The 16,691-nt window shown below is 35.7% G+C and overlaps 1 protein-coding gene across 9 annotated transcripts in view; it reads left to right on the top strand.

The window, feature by feature from the left end:
- GULP1 (GULP PTB domain containing engulfment adaptor 1) overlaps nt 1–16,691 on the top strand; it is a 313,380-nt gene that overhangs the window by 159,294 nt on the left and 137,395 nt on the right. The gene's annotated exons all lie outside the window — the stretch shown is intronic.

Raw genomic sequence — 16,691 nt, 5'->3', positions numbered from 1 at the left:
TTTTGACTCTTACCTTTTGGCAAATTACTCAGTGAGTGTGTGCTTTCCTGTAAACTGCAAAGTCTAACCATCCCTTTTAGTTTAAAATAAAGCTGAGTTGGTATCTAACCTATTAAGACTGTATTACTGAATTTATTTTTTCAAGAACCGTTTTCTACTGAAAAATTTATGATTTAAAAAAAAATTATGTATTCCAGGGAAAGACATGTTATTGCTTTACTTTACTGGATTAGAAATTGGCATAGAATGATGAAGGACATTCACAATTCAGGCACTATCTTTTGTTAGACTGCTGAGTGAGCACGTTTGTGTAATGTTAAAGGAATGAGGTCTGGTTGCATTTTGTCACATATGGTTTGCATTAGGAGAACAGAATTTTAATAGGGAAAAAAGCACTGGGAAACATGAGAAAATTCCAGATTTGTTTCTTTTTAAAAGAAAGTTTTGATTTCACCTCTGCTAAGATGAGACTTTGTTATAATGTACATATGACTGTATTTTTATAATTAAATAATGATTATCTCTTGATGATTCTACAAGATAAATTAAGTGAATAGTTTCTAGAATTTGAAATGTGTTTATGCCTTACCAGTATTCCCATAATTTAAAATGAGATGCTTAATTTTATATAGGTTTCCTGCCATTGAAATTCTCAACATTAATCATAATTGAAAATGCAAGGTTTTTAAAGTATACCTTGGTCTACTCTTTGGAAAGACGATCACTTGGAAATTTACATCATAACTCTTTCTTTAATTCTTCTTATTGAGATCACTGCTAGGGCATACTAGGAGAAATACAAATGTAGTTTAAACTACATCAATTCAATTCAAGTATATTGAAGCACCTGTTTTCTATGCATGACAGAAATGTATCTAGCATTTATGTAGAATAAATGAAAGTTTTAATTTAAAAGCAAAGATATCTTAATCGCAATTTATCATTTAAATATGTTTAAAATGCAATAGTTCTCTAATTGAACTTTAAAATAAATACGTGTAGTTAGGATGAATTGTTTTATAAGCCATCTGCGTGTCTTTGTAATTTTGGATAATTAAAAGTACACACACTGAAATATTTAATATTTTCTAATAAACACACTTGACTTCCTAAACTGAAGTTGGCTGGGGAACAACCTGTCTTATTATACCCAGACAGACTTGTTCCTTTTCTGTCTGGGTGTCACTAAATCTGAAGATTATGCTTTTGTGACTCTTCTTTTTATGTGTTGAGAATAATAAGAGGAAAGAAAGCACTAGATTCAGAAGCAAGTGTGTCTTTCAGGAGATGAATCACAGAACATGGAAACTTTTCATCTCTAGGTCATTGGCCCAAAAGCAGAACAGACCTACTGGGATTCTGCCTGACAGCAGGTTTATGATATAAAAATGCAAAATAAGGAGATGGACTCAGCTTGCATAGTTCAAGTCTCCTTTTAAATATGGAAAATGCCAAGGATTATGAGACTGAATTTTTCTGCTGATTTATTTATATGGCCTTTCCAAATTAATGTCATTTAATCATATTTTCTTGCTTTATCTTCTGCATATTCTCACCAACCAAGATTTTTTTTAGCTTCATTACAGTATTTTCTGTTGAGTGTAATAAATAGACTGTTTATGTGTTTTTCGAAACAAGAAATGCTAGGTCTACTGCCCTGCCCCCTCTCCTGATATCGTGGCACATGTCCTCCAACCCCTCTTTATAAATTATTCTTGTTTCTACAGAGGTAATTTTAATATATTATTAAAATAGTGATATGTAATATTTCAAAAGCGGAAAAAATATTATAAATATTAAAGGTTATAGCCTAAAGCAGTGAATAACACAATGGAAAAATCAAATGTACCTTTGTGGAGGAATGTCTGTTAAAAACGTAAAGTAGAATATCTGTTTAAAATATGTGTTTGCTCTTTTCTTCAAGTTAGAATTATTCACTTTTGTCTTTCATTTATCATAACAAATATCTGTTTATGTGTTAAAATTACACAATTTTAGTTTAATTAAAAATAGTAGTTGATAATTACTCTTAATTTTGTGTGTGAATACACAAGTACAAGAAACTAAAATGGGGTAACTTTGAAAATATTGATATATTTAGAAATGCATTTATAAATATTCTGTAAAATTATTTTTCTATAAAATTATTTGACACTAAAATTATTTACTATTCTAGATTTTTTTGCCAGCTTTAGCCCTTCAAAGAACTATTAACATGAACATCTTTAGGGTAGAACATTGGATCATTTCTATTATAGGAATCACCATCTACATAGACTGGTAGATATGACTCAGTACTCTTACCTCTTAAGAATTTGACAACAAAACCAGAGTTAAGCAAAGGCAGAAATAGCTATCACACATCCATAGCACTTGGGGGCTCTGTTCCTTTTGCTTCTTGTGAGTAAATTCTAAATAGCAATTATTGTCATATTCTAAGACATAGAAAGCAAGGCTCAATATGTGGTTTGTATTTCTCTTTTCCTCTGTATAACTTGCTCAGAGGAAAAGATTACCCTTCCTTAATGTGGTAATTCATTTCCTGTGTAGTCCAAGATAAAAAAGGAAATGACTCCATTAAATGGGATGGAAACCAGAAATCTGAAAGAAGACAAGTCAAGGTGTCCAGGAGAAAAAGATCTTCTAGGTTGAAGGTGTGAGATTTGCCAATTATAGGTTCAAATGCCCTCTGCATTTCAATCTTCAGAATGTAACCTCTTAGCTTACCGTATTTTCCTTTGTTGCTGCAGATGCCACTGCTCTCCTAGCTCCTCAGCCCGGACTTGCTCAATTCATCCTGTAGGTCAGGATCAATGAGGTTTAATTTAAATATGGCAAGAGTACCAACTGGTGAAAAAGATGGAGAGGTCCAAAACCTAAACCCAGGGTATTAATATAGAAAATAATCAGTAATTTTACTCATCCATCCTCATTTGTGTTGAGATCTACATTAAGCATAGGTATAATACAATGTATTTTCACTCCTGATTTTTACCTGTTCTACCCTGTTAGAAGATACCTTTAGAAAAAGCTTTGTAGAGTATAAATGTGTTAGCATGACCAACACAATGTGTGTATATACCTATGTGTGTTTTTTTCTCCTCTGTTTATTACATTGTAAATAAATATTCAATATATTTACTAATTAAAAATATTTCTAAAAGAATTATAACTGCATATTCATGTTCATTACAGTAAAGGACTATGATAAGAAGAAGGAAAAATAATTGTTCAGTGTATTTGCCAAGGCTGGATCAATTTCAGTGACAAATTTTGATTCAGTGTATGGATGACTATTTACCAAGAAACCATTGTCACTTTTTCTCTGTGTTTTACCTGGCTGGAAAAAATATCACCCTTTGTTGATGACTGTGTACTCCTTTACACTCTAGCAAGTAATGTGGCTGGAACAAACACACATACATATATATACTTACAAACACATACGACCATGTTGGCTAATCTAACCCTATAGATTTCAGTCCTCATTAGATCATTAAAATTGCCCAGAAATTCAACCTTCTACTACCTCTTCTCCCCATTGAGATGGATAGATGACTATTTTCTCACTCTCTCCTTGGCTTTTCCCTCTCTTTTTACTTCTGTTCCCCTTCCTTCATCTACCCTTCCCTTCCCTCCTTTTCTTTTCTCTTCCCTAAACCCTTACATCCTGTCATTTTCCTTAGAGTTGATGACCTACTACTTTAGCTGACAAAATACATGTAAATAGAAGAAAAATTCCACATTTTCCCACTGCCAACACTACTGAACTACCATAAATTATGTTCCCCCAAGTTAGCCCTTCCTTCTGTTATAATGCATGAGTTGTCCCTTCATTTATCTTAGGACTCACTTCACTTGTGGATTTGACCATATTCCTCCAATACTTGTTCAAGGAATTTGTTCCTGCATTTATCGCCTCTTGTTCTGAATCATCAATTTTCTCTGGCTAACTGAATTTTCCTTTTGGTATAAATAGCTCCTAAAAACAGTCTATTCCTTGTATTCATGTCTCCCTCTAGTGCTATTCCTTATTTCTTTGCCTTATAAGAAAATGCCTTGAGACATTTCCTATCTCCATCCCTTCATTTTTAATTCTTGCATGAACTGACACCTTCAGGCTGCCTTAGCCTCTTTCCCCTGAAACTGCAATGCTTCAGGTCACTGATAACCTGCATGTTCAGAGGCTTCCTCTTTGTAGAACTCTCAACATCTTTGAATAATTATTCTCTTAAGAAAAACATTCTTCAATTGTGTGCCAGGGAAGCACACTTTCCTGGTTCTCATTTGACCTCAGTGTCTGTTCCTTATTCATCTTCTAGCTTGTTCTTCTAATTCTGCCTAATTTATAAAATCCAACATGCACTTGGACTAAATTATCATTTCCATTTTCCATCTACTTTCTAGCTGATTTTATCATCTATAACCTGGTTATTTCACAAATTATAGTTCTATTTCTATGCTACCCCTAGTCCCAGACACTGGCTCAACATTTTCAACTAGATGTCTAATAGCTAACTCAGAACTAATATATCTGCAGGAGAAGTTCTGGTTTCCCTCTTTAAAACTTTGCTTTTCCCAAGTGTCCCCTTCTCAATAAATGACACTACTATTCACTCAGTTTAAAGGGGGGAAAAGTAGTAATTATCCTTGAGTTCTCTTTCTCTTACCCTCATTATCCATCCATCCATTAAACATGTCAGCTCTTGCTTTAAAATATAAATCAAACAAAATTGCAAAGGATTGGAGGATATGAATCAGTGCCTAAAGAAACTACAATTTCAAGATGTTTGGTGGCAAGTTAGAAGTAGATAGCTCTAGTGATTTTCAAAAAGTGGTGTGAGCATGATAATGACACAAATTTTCAGGAGATGAGAGAACTGGGTAAACAGAACAAATAGCAAAGACATAGGGAGGAGGGAGGTGTTACTGTTCCTCTGAGATACAAGAAGAGTGAAGAGAATAAGTAGAGAGATTAATAACTGGATATTTGGATTGCAGTCTTCAAATAGGAAATTATCATTGCCCACTAGACTAGTGGAAATGGGAAGAAATGAGAGAATATGAAAAAATTACCGTCAATCTTCAATAAAGTGGGAGGGAAGGTTTTCTGCTAGGAGTGAGGTTTGTACACTTAATGGTGGAAAACACCTCATAGCATAAAAGCTGCTATGAGGTATCAAACAGCAGCCAATAAAAGTAAATGCTGAATAGCAGAGAGGGCCTAATCTAGATACATCAGTGTTGTGGCAGTCGAGAGGATTCAGCGATCGCAATATTGAAGACCAGGATTTGAGACTCCTCTGAGAAGGAAGGTTTTTTAACAGCTGGTCAGGCCCGGCAGACTTGTGTCCAAAAGCTGAGCCCTAAGCAGGGTTTTCAGGTTCCTTTTATGCAGAAGATTTGGGGGCAGGCTCAGGAGTGTTTCAGCATGAAAGGACTTAATTTACCTCAGTTTACAATTACCAACTGATGGATTTTACTTTATGCATTTAAGAGAGGGCAGATTTACATTTCTTTAACTTAATTTCATTAGAGATGAACTTAGAATTTTCATCATTTTAAAGATTTAATACATATATTAATTTATTAACTTGGTATTTTACAAACCAAAGAGATAACACCCAAGCTAAATAAATTGAAACTGTTATACTTTATACAAAGACTTTTTTCATTTCTTTACAGGGGGCTAAACCCCTTCTTAATACAACCTGATTCTTAATTCCTTCTGCATAGAGAGTTTTAATCTATTATACCTAGCCTCTTCCTCAGAGCTCTTGCAAAGGGAAGGCCCCGAGGGCTGGGTAGGTTAAAGAGCTCAGGAAAATCCTTTTCCCTTTATCAGTAGTTGCTATATTTACATTTCTATATGACTTTCCTGTTTTAGCCTAATTTGGGCTCTAGGAATATTCACCACATATATAACTGCATATTTAATTTTTAACAATTTGAATAGAGCTTTTTAAAGAATTATTTGTTAATTTGGTATTATCATCCTGATGTATGAAGATATACACTGAACAAATAGGCAGACATGAATAATTTGACACAGAAACACAACTTAGTTACTTAAAACTTCCATTTTTTTACAAAACAAGTTTAGCTGTAAAACAACTTTGTAAGAACTCCTTGAAGGCTTTCCTTTGTGCATTTCTCCAGACTAGGGGTTCACAGTTTCCCCCACTTTGTGGCTTCAGATAAAGGGAGGTAGAATGGTTTGCTGAGGTCTAGGAGCCTAAGGCTTGGTGGTTCCGTGAGGGCTTTCTTGAGTGTGTTGAAGGCTTTCTTTTAATTTGCAATGTGACCATGCAGTTTTGTATAAGAATTTTGGTTTTCAGTTAATTGCTTATAACCAAAATGTCTCCAATGCTTTTATTTATTTATTTATTTATTTATTTATTCATTCATTCATTATTTTTTTAAAAATAATAAATTATTTTCTTTGAAGATACATAAATCACAAAAAAATGTTACATTAAAAAATATAAGAGGTCCCCACATACCCCACTTCCCGCCCCCCACCTCCCCACACTTCTCCCACATCAACAACCTCTTTCATGATTTTGGCCCATTCATTACATTTGGTGAATACATTTTGGAGCGCTCTTGCACTGCATGGATTATAGTTTACATTGTAGTTTACACTCTCCCCCAGTACATTCAGTGGGTTATGGCAGGAAATATAATGTCCTGCATCTGTTCCTGCAATATCATTTAGGACAATTCCAAGTCCTGAAAATGCCCCCTTATCTCATCTTTACTTCCTTCTCCTTGCCCTCAGAAACTACATTGGCCACTTTCTCTGGATCAATCCTACAGTTTCTTCCATTACTAGACACAATAGTTCTATAGTAGAATACCAGTAAGTTCACTCTAATACATATTTTATTCCTCCATCCTGAGGACCCTGGGTTGGTGATATTTGCTCCACCTCTATATCAAGATGGGGCTTAATGGTTGATGGATGCAGTTCTTCTGCTTGGAGTGGTAGGCACTCTCGGTTCCCTGGTGCGATGGTTAACCATCTTCACCTTCCTGTTAGCTAACCTTTGCAAATCCAACAAACTGTAGAGTAGAAGATGCAACTCTGTTGAGGCTCAGGGCCCAGCTGGCACATGGTCAATCCAGAGATTGAAGTCTCCTGGGTATACACCAACCCCAAGCACCAGCCACAGGTTCAGTAAAAGTGATAGAAGAGGCATGTGTAGAACATTGACATCTGAGTCCAACTCCATCACACTCAGGAACACAAATTCCCAGGTAGGGCCCACTGACAAGGCACTGAACTCTAGAGCCAACTGCCCTAATCATAGACCTTGTGTTTCTCTGTAGCCCTCAGGAGCACCAGTACCTGGGAACCCCCTAATGCTTTCATACAATTTTCTTTTGCTTTAGAACCTTATATTTTACTTTGACTTTAGCAGACTTTGGAAGAGTAAGACTAATTATATGTATATTCACTGAGGTTATTAAAGCCTTAGGGACCAGTGGGACAGGAGACAGGGATCTCTCAAGTTTGTTTTCCCCTGAGCCCTGGGGCAGAGGCTGTTAGGCTAAATTTACCCAAATATAATTTTAGTTATTATCCTTCTGCTGTTTGTTTTATAATATAAAGGCATCTATAAATAATCTAAACTCTGAAATAATTGTAAGCAAAGGCAAGGAGTGAGACTGGGCTTGAAGTGATTTTAAGTGAAGATAAGGTCAATTTAGAATTTAGTTACAGTTTTTAGTAAGTTTTTACCTTAAGGTAAATTGGGTACTTTTATTACCTAGGCCACAAGAATTTTATCAGTAAAAACCTGGTGAAATTTCTGTGCATTTCCTGCAATTAAATAAATTCTATTTGTGATTTATTCATAAATCCACTATCAGGACAGTATTGACATTTAAAGATTCATGTAGGTTACCTTTATCTAATTTCTAACAGGTGAACCCCAAATCTGATTTCCTAGTAATAAACAAACTGACAAAGTTAAATGCAGATTTTAAAGTTGAACACAGAATTAAGCACAGATTAAAACAGAAGAGAAAATGTTATACCTTTAGCATTTTTAGGAATTCTTTGATTTTAATTGATGGCACATGATGTTTCTTATTTTCCAGGAGAGGTTTAGTAAATGGTCTGGATCTTGATCTTTATTCACACTTTTTGTAGTCACAACTGAGTTTAAACTGAGAAATTTGAGGTATATTTCCTCATTTCTTTAAGGAGACACGACATGAGGTTTCTGGGCCTCAGATTTATCTGTTCTCTTTTCTTACACTGGTTTAACTGGAATTCACTGTCCTACACAGAGGCTGCTCTTGGCTATACCGTGGCCATGTGGACCAGCAGTAGGCAGAATTTTCTGATTCCTGAGAAGAGACTCCTATGGGGAATTTGCTGTATGCTGGAGGCCACACCCATTACTTTTGGAAGAATGAAGAAGCACTTTTAAAAAGTTTACTGATCTGGTATTCCAGAGTTCTAGTTTGACTAAAATTCACCACTCTATATAATTTAATATTACCATTCAGAGATATGGAAATATACACTGAACAAACAGGCAAACACAAAACAGTTAAAATACAACATGAACATAAAGTTTGCTAATTTGATTCATAATTTTTACTCTTTTGGTATGGTTGTTTACAAGTTTTTCACCATTTCACATTTTTTATTTTTATTGCTTTTAAGACCTTTACCTGGGGCTAAAGGGAACTCACACAGCATTAATTCACAACTTTTTGGTTCCTTTATCTTTTTACAACTCAAAGAAGATTTGGAGATATGGGACCTTTTGCTTTTTTTTTTTTTTTTTTCTGTTTACAAAACAAGTTTAATTGCAATATGGCATTAAAATTCAAAGACCCATTTCTGGCCAAATTTTTCTGTCATTTAATCTATATCTAGTCCAAGCTTCATTACAAAAATTAATTTATTTTTCTGTAACCAGGATCCCCCAATTTAGACCAATTTTTCAGAATGAATATTAGGGGAAGTACTGGAGTCCCGACTCCTCATTTCCCATAGTGGCTTAAAGAGAGAGAGAAAGCAAGCAGCCCAAATAAAGGCACAAAGAGGCAGCAGGCTTCCCCTTAAAGGGAGTGAGGGAATGGGACTCTAACCCATGAAACCTCTTCCACTACCACCAAACATTTACTACCTTAGTGAAGGTAACCCAAATGCTAACTCGTGGTATTACTATTTTTATTAAATGTTTTTAAAACATTCCAAAGTATTCTAACACAAACCTGTAAAGAGAAATTCAGTGGCAAGAAGTGGGAAGGTGAAAATGTGGGTAAAGGTTTTCAGCATGCAATCTTACTTGATGTGTTTCCCATGTTCCTGCCCTGTATCAGTGCTGTGTAACACACACTCAGTCTTTCGTTTCATATGTCTCTGGCTGCTCCCCTTGTGGGGACTTAGAGCACCTCTTATCATGGCAGGGTGGTATAAACCCCCGTCCTGGATGAAGGGTCTTTAACAAAGGTCCTCCACTGCCTCTAATCATATGAGGTCACTACAGAACCACAGATTGGGACCCCGCACTCACCCTTCAACCGTTCTTTGTGTCTCACATGTTCTTCTCAATCACATGCACACAACCATCCTCCTGCCCTTGCTTTCTCAGACCTGGAGAAGATGGTTTCCTTTCCTCTTGGGAGTTCTAGGGTCTTCTCAGGAGGTGATCAGGCTCCCCTTCTAACTTTCAGAGTCAGGTTTTCCCTACAATGTGCCCCTGAAAGACTTACCCATCTGGCATGCGGAGCTCCTCTGCTTCGTTCTCAGAGCTTCCTTCAAACCCTTTGGTGCCTCTGGTTTCTTCTGGGAGGGCTCTGGCAGAGTCCATGACCTCTCTGGACTAAAGGGGTCTGGGGTGCCCGGGTCCGGGGTTCGCCTGGACCCTCCTGGCCTCCTAGGAGGTGTCTGAGAGGGGCAACTAAACATTGCTACCTCTAGCCTTGTAGCAATCCTGGACAAAACCCCAGAAATGTAGCAGTTGAGAGGATTCAGTAATCACAGTATTGAAGAACAGGATGCAAGACTCCTCTGAGAAGGAAGGTTTATGAACAGCTGGCCAGACCTGGTGGACTTGCATCCAAAAACTGAGCCCCAAACAGAGTTTTCAGGTCCCTTTTATGCAGAGGATTTGGGGGCAGGCTCAGGAGGCATTTCTGCCTGAAAGGACTTTCTTTGTTGGATTAGGTTTCAGTTTCTTGGGGTCTAGGGGCTTTTCCAGGAGTCAAACAAGCTTGAATACACATACAGCCCTTATCATTCTTGAATACACATGCAGCCCATATCATCAGTGGAAAGTGAGACTATCCAATCTCAAATGAGTATGCTTTCTTCTGTTGAGGTCCTTAAGGGCAGGGGCAATAACTAGATTCATTACAAGGTTGTGTACCCTGATGACAGCTTTATGCCTAGGTTTATAATTGACTACAGGTGTTATATTGATCATACACCTTAGGTCATGATCATCATTTATTAGATCTATAAAAAGTCAGTCATGCTTTCCTCTATTTTATTCCCTTTTATGCCACTGTATACTTTGTATTTGTTATTTTAAAATGAGTATTGTCATGTATGTATACATTGTTTTAATTTATGAATTTTAGTGTCATGTATCTGGTTATTTGCTGCAGTCACTTTGTTTCCAAGATACATTCATGTTGTGATGTGAATATTTAAATGTTTTAAATTGATCATCCTGCATAATACTCCATGCTGTACCGTATTTGCCTATTCCCTCTACTGGTCGTGGATAACCAGATTGCCTCCAGCTCCTCACCACAATAAACAACACTGTGATAAGCATCCACATACAAGTCCCCACATGGACTTGTGAGAATTTCTTGGGATATATCCAGTAATGGAATTACTAGGTTATATGGACACTCACTTTGTTTAAGCACTGTGGGTTGTTCTTCCAATAAGCTACTCCAGTTATAAATTGTCACAATAGTGCTTGAAAGAACCTATGTCCCAGTGGTCTTCAACTCTGGCAGTAGAATTACTTGATATGTAAAAACCAGGGTCCAGAATTCTTATTTAAATGGACTGAAGGAAATCCTTGAAATTAAATAGAGTTTAATCTTTTCCAGGATGTACTATTGTCTCAAAGGTAAAAATCATTACTGGAACGTCACATCATCACCAATACTTGGCATTATTCCATTTTCTAATATTAGTCAAATTGATATAAAGTAATATGTGTTACATTTGCATTTATTGACTACTAATTAGTCTGAGCATAGTAATAATGTATTGTTAGCCTTTTGGGTTGACTGTTCTGTAAATTGACAGTTACTGTCTATTTTCAGGGGGGGTTACTGACATATTTTCTTATTGATTTGTAGGGAATTCCTCATATATTCTAGGTATCATTTTTTTGTCAAATGTATTTTCTCAGATCTGTCATTTGTTTTTTGTATTTCTCATAATCACTGTTTTAAAAAGAAATCTTTAATTTTGATGTAATCAAATATATATATATATAATTTTAAAAATTTTGCCTATATTTTTAGGAAATTATTCCCTTGCCCCAGGTCACAGAAGTGTTCACCTATATTTTCTTCTATTAGTGCTATATATATATATTTTATATTCAAAGATTTGGAACCTGGGACAAGGGAATAATTTCTTTAAAAAAAGTTTTATTTTTTTAAGTGCCCGTGTGTCCTCTAAAACAATGCATATTTTCTGTTTGGTGAATATCATAGATAGATGAAATATCACAAAATTACTAATGGTGATATTTATATATTTTATGTCTCTGAATATACTTTTCTGTGTGAGCCATTAGTTTTTCTGAGGGATATTTTGGAATCTCCAACTAAAGTTATTGATATAATTGTGTGTGTGTGTTTGTGTTGTTGTTTTATTCACCATTTTATTTTTTTTTAAGATACATAGATCACACAAAATGTTACATTAAAAAAGATAAGAGTTTCCCATATACCCTATTCTTGGTACTCCCCACGCCTCCCACAGCAACATCTTTCATTAGTGTGGTACATTCATTGCATTTGATGAATACATTTTAGAGCACTGCTACACAGCATGGAGCATAGTATCCATATCCATTCCATTCAGTGGGTTTTGGCAGAATATATAATGTCCTACATCTGTCCCTGAAATATCATTCAGGACAACTCCAAGTCCCAAAAATGCCCCATATCATACCTCTTTTTCCCTCTCTCTGCCTTCAGCAACTCCCATGGCCACTGTCTCCACATCAATAATATAATTTCTTCTATTGCTAGAGTCGCAATAATTCTATAGGAGAATACTAGTAAGTCCACTGTAATCCATATTTTATTCTTCTACCCAGAGGACCCAGGAATGGCAATGCCCACTCCACCTCTAAATTGAGAGGTGGCTTAGATCCCATATGACTAATGGATGGGATTCTCCTGCTTGCAGTTGCACACTCTCTCAGTTCCTTTGTGTAGTGGTTGACCATCCTCACCTCCTTGTTAGCTGACCTGGGTATTAATTAAATTTGGCAATACATTAGGCTTCATTTTTGAAGAAGTTTTGGATCACCGAGGGGTTCGACTATGGCGGGGGAGGAGCATTGTTGTGTGGTGTCATTAATGGGAGATGCTTGGGTGGGAGGGAGTTCCCCAGGGCATGCATATAGAGTATATAGATATGTTCAGATGTTTGTTGGATATTGAAATAGTAAGTAGAGTTTCACACAACAACTGAGGGAATGCTGAGTTCCCATCCTGGAGAGCTCTGTCACATCCCCCAATGGAACAGCAACAATCCCCCAAGTGCAGGAGCAAAGACCAGTGAAGAAGGATGGTCCAATGATGGACCCTTGATACTGATAACTATGCTTACGAGCCTGTGTGCTTGAAATTTCAACTTTGCCTAGAGCTGCAGGGTGCCTATTAGTTACCTTCTGAGAACGTCCATGTTGCTTAAATGTGCCCACTCTCTAAGCCAAACTCAGCACATAAATGCATTACCTTTCCCCCAGAGTGGGACATAACTCCCAGGGATGAGCCTTCCTAGTGCCAGGGGATTACTACCAAGCACCAGCTGGTGATGCAACTAGAAAAAGACCTTGAATAAAAGGGGGAAATGGTAAAGATAAATGAGTTCACATTGCTAAGAGACTTCAAAATGAGTCAGGAGGTCATCAGAGGGGTTGCACTTAAACACATTTCAGCAGGATCTGAGACAACCAAAGTAAATACAACCCTAGATAGAGGTGCTCCTGAGGGCTACAGAGACACCCAGGTCCTATGGTCATGGCAGATGTCTCTGGAGTTCAGTGTCTTGCCAGTGGGCACTATTTTGGAATTTCTGTTTCTGAGTGTGATGGAGTTGGACTCAGATATGACTTCTCTACATGTACATAACTTTTCTGTCACTTTTACTGAACCTGTGGTCGGTGCTGGCATTGGTGTATGCCCAGGAGACTTGAATCTCTGGACTGCCCATGTGCCATCTGGGCCCTGAGCCTCGGCAAAGTTGCAAAACCTACTCTCGAGTTCATATTGATATAGTTTAATCTGCAGTTCTGCAGATTATAAATTGTTACATATCTTGATTCTGTATTGTTAGGTGTATACTGTTATGTTTATGATGCCTATTTCTTCTCGTTACCCTGTTATTTGGTACTCTTTTATACAAATTTCTTTCTATCCTTCAAAATACGTTTTGCCTTAAATTCTATCTTGTCATATATTAAAGTTGCTAGTCCAACTTTCTTTCAGCTTATACTTCCCTGATATAGTCTTTTCTTTTAATTTTTTTTCCTGTGATTTTCTTTTGGTTGGTTTTTAGAGAATCTCTTGTATTTAACCCAATAAAACATATTAGAAAACACAGTGGACTTTTATTTTTGCCACATTATTTCATATTTTCTAGTTCGTGTGCTTCTTTTTTGCATGTTTTTATTTCCTGCTGTCCATTAGATAGATTGTTTCTTTGACTGATTTAAAAGGTATACATTGCCTTTTGTCCTGATGGTGGTTGCTGTTAAGATGCATTTTCTATTCTCACATTAATTCCTTATGCTTAAAATCTGTAACTTCCCACCAACAAGTGAGCATTAAGCATGTCTTCCAGTCTCTTGTTTTGCCCCTATGCTCCATCATGTTGCAAATGTTTAGATATTCTGTGTTTGGTTGTTATGGATATGTGGTAGTATGTGTGTGTCCATGCATGTGTGTGTATGTACGTGCATATCTGTAGCTTCTATCTCTCAATCAGTTGCCCTTTTTCCTGTGTTTGATGTTGTATATAAGATAAAATAACTTGCTAAAATTTTTGGTACTATATTTCTCCTGTCTTTTACAAAAATTGGATTTGTTTAGATTCTTATTTGAATAGTCATAAGAATATTTTCAGTGTGGGTTTTTGAGTGGCAGAAATTCTGAGGCCTTTTATGTATTGGAATTTATGACTTCCTTGCATTTTATTATGTTTTACCCATAAAATATTCAAATTTCAAAGTTATTTTCTTTCAGAATGACTTGAAAATATTGCTTCATTGAATTTTTATATTGGTGTTAACTTTTGTGTAGTTTGTTGTTAATTTAATGCTTGTTCTTTTCTAAGCAATCTTGTTCTTTTCCCTGGAAGTGTTGATCATTTCTATGTGATTTTATTATTACTAATTTTTTACCATAACATGTCTAAGTCTGACATTTAGTAATCTTTTATGGTTTGAGATTTTTCATGTTCATTTTTAATTCTGAGAAATTTCTTTCTATAATTTTTCAACCATATCCTCCTCTCTGTTTTTATTTTTCTCTCTTTATGCTATTCCCAGCATCTAGATTTTGGCACTTTTATTTAAATTAGTGTAACTTAATATTATTTTGATTTGCTTCTTTTCTCTATGTAGTCATGTGGGAGAGTTTCTCTTTCTAATTTTGAACTCAGTAATTCCTCTACAAGTTGTGCCCATCCTGCAATTTCACCCATTTAGTGTGTTTTTAAAAATTTCAACCAAAATATTTTTACTGATATTTTCCATTTGGTTCATTTATTAATGATTTCTTTTTATTTTCTTAATTACAAATATGCTTCCTTTGTCCTTAAGTATAGTGAAACATATTAGGTACTAAATAAATATTTTCAAAGATATGAATAAATAAATGAATAAAGCAATCAAGCAATCACCCCATCACTGCTGGCCTCAGGCTCTCTTTTATAAGTGTATCAGAGGCTGACTGGGATGCTATAAAGAAATATCTCATTTGTGATAGATAGATTTGGATACTATCTTAAATTCTTTCTATTCTTAGGATTTTATGTTTCTATGAAAAGATTAACCTACATAAAGATAATGTCATATTTCCTTATTGGAGACAATTTTTGCTCAGCGTTTGGTATTGGAACAATCATAGTGTTTGCTTGACCTCAATGAAATTTATGTCGGAAAACATGGATATCTTTATCAAATTGCTCATTAATTTGCATGGTTTCAACAGATTTGAAGAAGAAATCTTTTTTTGTCAGAGAATGAGCAACATGATTATCATTATTGGCTTGTTTATAACAATTTCTTTGATGAAAAAATGCATTGTCTTTATTTGCGTGGTTTATTATAATACTGTGCCATATGTATAATTAAGCAGAACGTTAATTTTGATAATAAGATTCCAAAAAGCTTTAGATTTATCTTTTCTGAAAATACCTTCAAAATAATTTAAGTTCTTCTTTTATTACTACACATTTTCAGTAGATTTGAGGGGGTTAAGATATGTGTTTGTGTTGAGAAATAAAAAGATAACCTTGCAGAAAAAATATCTAATGAGCCACTCCTGACCCCACTTCTGTAAATCAGCCCATAAGAACATGGCCTTGCAGGAGAATATCAAATGATGACTCCTGCTCCCCGCTTCTGTAATCTAACAAACCACTCCATCTCCCTGCTTCTGTAAATCAGCCTACAACCTTGCACCTGCCTTCTGCTTCTGTAACCCTGCTTGCATAATTTCATTTAGCAATGCATTAGCCAATAAGCAAAAGTCATGCTGATCCCACATAAAATCCTAGATAAACCTATGAAAACTGAAAAATGGGACTCAATTTGGAGATTGACTCTCTCTGGGCCCGTGCGTAATAAATCTGTTCCTCCACTCTCCGAGTGCTGTCTTGGGTTTCTCTGCTGTTCAGAACTCCTGGCTTTGCTGCAACATTTGTGTATCAATAAAATACATAATGTTTTAGAAAACATAATTTCTTTATTTGCTATGTAGTTTAACAGATGTTTATGATACATATGTCCCAGAAGCTATGGATTCAACAATTTAAAAATTTACAAAAATAAATTCACTTACTTTTTGAGAACTTCATTTTGCAATTATTTTGAGGAAGTGGCTTGGATAGTGAAATGAAAGTACTCATTACTAGCACATGAGAATTGGATGGACTAGCCCCATTTGAGTGAATATTTTGAAAGGGAAATTTGTATACTAGTCCAGTGAAATAGGTTGGTTTAGTTGGTATTAATATTTATAATTATGATCAAATGAATTGCCAAAAAAAAAACATGTCTGCACATAGTTAAGGAGAAACTTTATTCAAAAGGATTACTGCAAGGAGGGGTGACTATTGCAATAGGGAAAATGTGTCAACCATAACTCTACAAACATTTTAAGATTAGGCTAAAAAGGGCTTTTCTTCTATAGGGAAAAGCAAAGAAGTGTAGGAAGACTTTAGGGTGGTTGGA

Source organism: Dasypus novemcinctus, chromosome 7 (genome assembly GCF_030445035.2).
Source record: "Dasypus novemcinctus isolate mDasNov1 chromosome 7, mDasNov1.1.hap2, whole genome shotgun sequence".
Taxonomy (NCBI): domain Eukaryota; kingdom Metazoa; phylum Chordata; class Mammalia; order Cingulata; family Dasypodidae; genus Dasypus; species Dasypus novemcinctus.
The sequence above is the reverse complement of the archived record's forward strand: the minus strand, read 5'-3'. Positions and strand labels throughout refer to the sequence as shown.